General features: G+C 45.8%; 1 pseudogene; it reads left to right on the top strand.

Moving 5' to 3' along the window:
* The first annotated feature begins 465 nt into the window (after positions 1–465).
* Positions 466–1,802, top strand: LOC117078126 (annotated as a pseudogene).
* Positions 1,803–5,886: the final 4,084 nt, after the last annotated feature.

The following is a 5,886-nucleotide window of genomic DNA, read 5'->3' as shown; positions in this document are numbered from 1 at the left end:
GCCAGGCACAGTGGCTCATGCCTGTAGTCCCAGCACTTTGGGAGGTCGAGGCAGGAGGATCACTTGAGCTCAAGAGTTCAAGACCAGCTTGGACAACATGATAAAACCCCATCTCTATTAAAAAATAATAATAGGGCCAGGCGCGGTGGCTCAAGCCTGTAATCCCAGCACTTTGGGAGGCTGAGACGGGCGGATCACGAGGTCAGGAGATCGAGACCATCCTGGCTAACATGGTGAAACCCTGTCTCTACTAAAAAAATACAAAAACTAGCCGGGTGAGGTGGCGGGCACCTGTAGTCCCAGCTACTCGGGAGGCTGAGGCAGGAGAATGGCGTAAACCCAGGAGGCGGAGCTTGTAGTGAGCTGAGATCCAGCCACTGCACTCCAGCCTGGGGGACACAGCGAGACTCCACTCAAAAAAATATATATGTATATATACATATATATAATAATAATAATAGGTAGTCGGCAAAGCTGAGTCCTGTCCTCTCGTCCTCCTCCCCGAACAGCATGAGCTTCAGCAATCACTCCACCTTCTCCACCAACTGCCGGTCCCCAGGCTCTGTCCAGGTGCCCAGCTATGGCGCCCAGCTGGTCAGCAACATGGTCAGCGTCTGTGCAGGCACTGGGGGCTCTGGTTCCTGGATCTCTGTGTCCCGCTCCACCAGCTTCCAGGGCAGCATAGGGTCCGGGGGCCTGGCCGCAGGTTTGGCTGGGGATCTGGCAGGAATGGGAGGCATCCAGAACAAGAAGGAGACCATGCAAAGCCTGAACAACCACCTGGCCTCCTACCTGGACAGAGCCTGGAGACCGAGAACCAGAGGCTGGAGAGCAAAATCCGGGAGCACCTGGAGAAGAAGGGACCCCAGGTCAGAGACTTGGAGCCATTACTTCAAGACCATCGAGGATCTGAGAGCTCAGATCTTCGCAAATACTGTGGATAATGCCCGCATCGTTCTGCAGATCGACAATGCCCATCTTGCTGCTGATGACTTTAGAGTCAAGTATGAGACAGAGCTGGCCATGCGCCAGTCTGTGGAGAACAACATCCATGGGCTCTGCAAGGTCACTGATGACACCAATGTCACTCAGCTGCAGCTGGAGACAGAGATCAAGGCTCTCAAGGAGGAACTGCTCTTCATGAAGAAGAACCACGAGGCAGAAGTAAAAGGCCTACAAGCCCAGATTGCCAGCTCTGGGCTGACCGTGGAGGTAGATGCCCCCAAATCTCAAGACCTCACCAAGATCATGGCAGATATCCAAGCCCAATATGACAAGCTGTCTCAGAAGAACCGAGAGGAGCTGGACAAGTACTGGTCTCAGCAGATTGAGGAGAGCACCACAGTGGTCACCACGTAGTCTGCCGAGGTTGGAGCTGCTGAGATGATGCTCACAGAGCTGAGACGTACAGTCCAGTCCTTGGAGATTGAGCTGGACTCCATGAGAAATCTGAAGTCCAGCTTGGAGAACAGCCTGAGGGAGGTGGAGGCCCGCTACACCCTGCAGATAGAGCAGCTCAATGGGATCTTGCTGCACCTGGAGTCAGAGCTAGTAACTGACTTGGGCAGAGGGACAGCCAGACCCAGGAGTACGAGGCCCTGCTGAACATCAAGGTCAAGCTGGTGGCTGAGTTTGCCACCTACTGCTGCTTGCTGGAAGATGGTGAGGACTTCAATCTTGATGCCCTGGACAGCAGCAACTCCATGCAAACCATCCAGAAAACCACCACCCACCAGATAGTTGATGACAAAGTGGTGTCTGAGACCAACGACGCCAAAATTCTGAAACATTAAGCCAGCAGAAGCAGGGTACCCTTTGGGGAGCAGGAGGCCAATAAAAAGTTCAGAGGTAAAATAATAATAATAAATTAAAAATCAACAAATAAACATGTGGTCTCCTGTATATTCATTCTGTATTTTGGGTTACAATCCAATAACATTACTATTTATTTTGTTCCTCAAATTGCTCTTGGTTTGCCCATTGAGAGCTCCTTCAAGTTGGCTCCTATGTTCCTTTGACAAGCCCCCATTCTTTTTGGAGCATTTCCTTTCTTTCTTTTATTTATTTTTTTATAACAAAATATATTCTAGGCTTATCTTGTATTTCCCCTGTTCTAACCCTATAATCACCATCCACTTTTCTAAGGAGCACTGGTTCCTTTTATTGGAAAGTGATACTTAGAAACCAGTATCTGGGTTCTGGCTATGCTCATTGCTACTGAGATGTCATTTCTTCTAGGTCCTCTCAGAGGACAAAGCTATAAAATATGTATGTGTACACTAACTCTCATACACATACATCTCTATCTATAAAAAAACCCACAAGTTCATACTGAGATCTCTGATTTCAACCCAACACCAAAGGGTTCATTCTATCCCTCTATCTTTTCTTGTTTGTAACTTTTTATTTCCTTTTGAGATAGAGTCTTGCTCTGTTGCCCAAGCTGGAGTATAGTGGCATGATCTCAGCTCATTGCAACCTCTGCTTCCCAAGTTCAAGTGATCCTCCTGCCTCAGCCCCCCAGAAGCTGAGATTACAGGCACACGCCACCACGCCCGGCTAATTTTTGTATTTTTAGTAGAGGCAGGGTTTCACCATGTTGGCCAGGCTGGTCTTGAACTCCTGACCTCAGGTGATCCACCCACCTCAGCCTCCCAAAGTGCTGGGATTACAGGCATGAGCCACTGCGCCCGGCCATTTGTAACTTTTTTTTTTTTTTACAGTAATAAATCTTGTTCTCATTATCTATATTTACTTATTTGTTCAATCCTAGTATACATATACACTACTTGCAGGATTGCTAACCCATACCCCAGTGAGAAACAAATTTGCTAACTAGAGTGCAGTATTTATATGCAGTTCTTTTTGTCTGTAGCCTTACAGAATCCAGCTCAAATTATATATTCCACAGTTACTTAAATTAGGTCTTTTCTGTCCCTTTGGTATGGTCTGTTAGTCATTTGGAATCAAGTTAGGTTTATTTGCTAGTGTTTGTATTCCAGCTTGGGTTTTCCCAACGTTCTGGTTGGTTTTAATTGTTTCTTTATCTGGGAAGTATGTGAAACATTACTATTGTACCTGGAGTCAAGGCTAACCAAAAAGGTATACTCTGTCCGGGCGCGGTGGCTCAAGCCTGTAATCCCAGCACTTTGGGAGGCCGAGACGGGCGGATCACGAGGTCAGGAGATCGAGACCATCCTGGCTAACATGGTGAAACCCCATCTCTACTAAAAATACAAAAAACTAGCCGGGCGAGGTGGCGGGCGCCTGTAGTCCCAACTACTTGGGAGGCTGAGGCAGGAGAATGGCGTGAACCCGGGAGGCGGAGCTTGCAGTGAGCCGAGATTGTGCCACTGCACTCCAGCCTGGGCGACAGAGCGAGACTCCGCCTCAAAAAAAAAAAAGGTATACTCAGTAAAGTGTCGCTTCCATACCTTCCTTCTTGTCACCCCATTCCAACATACCCCCTGTAGGTAGCCACTCTCTTTAATTTCTGGTTTACCTTTCCTAGATTTCTTTTGCACAAGTGAGCAGAAATGTGTATTTTCCTATAACCTCTTCTTTCTTACACGACCAGTAGCATGCTACGGATACTTTTTTGCACTTTGCTTTCTTTCCCTCTTAACTGTATATATGGAAATCACCCCATATCAACTCATAGAGATCTCCTCCATTTTTTCAACTATATAGTACTCCATTGCTGGAGATGTCATAGTTTATTCAACCACTCTTCTATCTATGGACATTTAAGTTTTTTTCCAATATTTTGTAATTATAAATAATGCTGCAATGAATAGCCTTATAAACATGCATTTTATTTCTTTTCTTCTGAGACAGGGTCTCATTTTGTCACCCAGGCTGGAGTGCAGTGGCATGATCATAGCTCACTGCACACTTGACCTCCCAAGCAATTCTCCTGCCTCAGCCTCCCAAAGTGCTGGGATTACAGGTGTGACCCACTGCACCCGGCCTCATGTTTTTTATCTTCAGGTAGATTCCAAGGGGAGGGATTACTGAGTCAAAAGGTAAATGCGTTTGTAGCTTTCTTAGCTACTGCCAAATTCTCCTCCACAAGGGCTGCACCAGTTTGCATTCTCACCAGCAATGTAGGAAAACGTCTGTTTCCCCACAGCCTATGTGTTATGCAAATGCATGTGTTGTCATGCATTTTAGTCTTTGTCAATCTTATGGGTGAGAAACGGTATCTCAGTGTTGTTTTTTTTTTTTTTTTTGTTTTGTTTTGTTTTTGTTTTGAGACGGAGTCTTGCTCTGCTGCCCAGGCTGGAGTGCAGTGGCCGGATCTCAGCTCACTGCAAGCTCCGCCTCCCGGGTTCACGCCATTCTCCTGTCTCAGCCTCCCAAGTAGCTGGGACTACAGGCGCCCGCCTCGTCGCCCGGCTAGTTTTTTGTATTTTTTAGTAGAGACGGGGTTTCACCGTATTAGCCAGGATGGTCTCGATCTCCTGACCTCGTGATCCGCCCGTCTCGGCCTCCCAAAGTGCTGGGATTACAGGCTTGAGCCACCGCGCCCGGCCTCAGTGTTGTTTTAATTTGCATTTCTCTAATTATGAGTGTGATTTTTTTCAAATGTATGGAGGCCCTTTTTATATCTTTTTGTGAATTATCTATTAATATCTTTCTCCCATTTTTCTATCCAGTTTTTAGTTCTTTGTTCCTCACATTTCTAAAATAATCTTTTAATTTTAGAACAGTTTTACAATTATGGAAAAATTGTGAACACAATAGAAAGATTCCTGTATCTCCACATCCAGTTCCCCATATTATTAACAATTTTACATTGACATGGTATATTTGTCACAATTAATGAACCACTGTTGATACATTATTATTGACTAAAAGACTATATTTCTTTCAGGTTGCCTTGGTTTTTACCTAATGTCCTTTTTTTGTCTGTTTTTTGGGTTTTTTTTTTTTTTTTTTTGAGACAGAGTCTCACCCAGGCTGGAGTGCAGTGGCACAGTCTTGCCTCACTGCAACCTCTACCTCCTGGGTTCAAGTGATTCTCCCGCCTCAGCCTCCTGAGTAGCTGGGACTACAGGCATGCGCCACCATGCCTGGCTAATTTTTGTATTTTTAGTAGAGATGGGGTTTTGCCATGTTGGCCAGGCTGGTCTCTAACTCCTGACCTCAAGTGATCTGCCCTCCTCAGCCTCCCAAAATGCTGGGATTACAGGCATGAACAACCGCGCCTGGCTACCTAATGTTCTTTTTTGGTTCCAGGATACCACCTTTAGTTGTCATGTCTCCTTAGGCTCATCTTGGTTATGACAGTTTGTATTAGACTGTTCTCACACTGTTATGAAGAAATACCCAAGACTGAATAATTTATAAAGGAAACAGGTTTAGTTGACTCACAGTTCTGCATTGCTGGGAAGGCCTCAGAAACTTATACAGCATGGTAGAAGGCAAAGAGAAGCAGGCACCTTCTTGACAGAGTGGCAGGATGGAGTGACTGCAAGCAGGGGAAATGCGAGACGCTTATGAAACCATCAGATCTCGTGAGAACTCACTCATTATCACGAGAATAGCATGAGGGAAACCGCCCCCATGATCCAGTTATCTCCACCTGGTCCCACCCTTGACATGTGGGAATTATGGGAATTACAATTGGAGATGAGATTCGGCTGGGGACACAAAACCAAACCATATCACAGTTTCTCAGACTCTCCCTGTTCTTGATGATGCTGACAGTTTTGAGGAGTACTGTTATAGTATTTTATAGAATGACCTTCAGCTGGGATTTGTCTGATGTTTTTATTATAGTTAGCCTGGGGTAATGAGCTCCTGCAAGGAAGACCACAGAGGTAAATCATCATTCTCATCACATATCTGGGGTGCATAATATCAGCATGAATTATCATTGTT

The sequence above is a fragment of the Trachypithecus francoisi genome, unplaced genomic scaffold (assembly GCF_009764315.1).
Source record: "Trachypithecus francoisi isolate TF-2019V2 unplaced genomic scaffold, Tfra_2.0 Lachesis_group0, whole genome shotgun sequence".
NCBI classification, from domain to species: domain Eukaryota; kingdom Metazoa; phylum Chordata; class Mammalia; order Primates; family Cercopithecidae; genus Trachypithecus; species Trachypithecus francoisi.
This window is presented reverse-complemented; position numbering and strand designations above follow the sequence as displayed.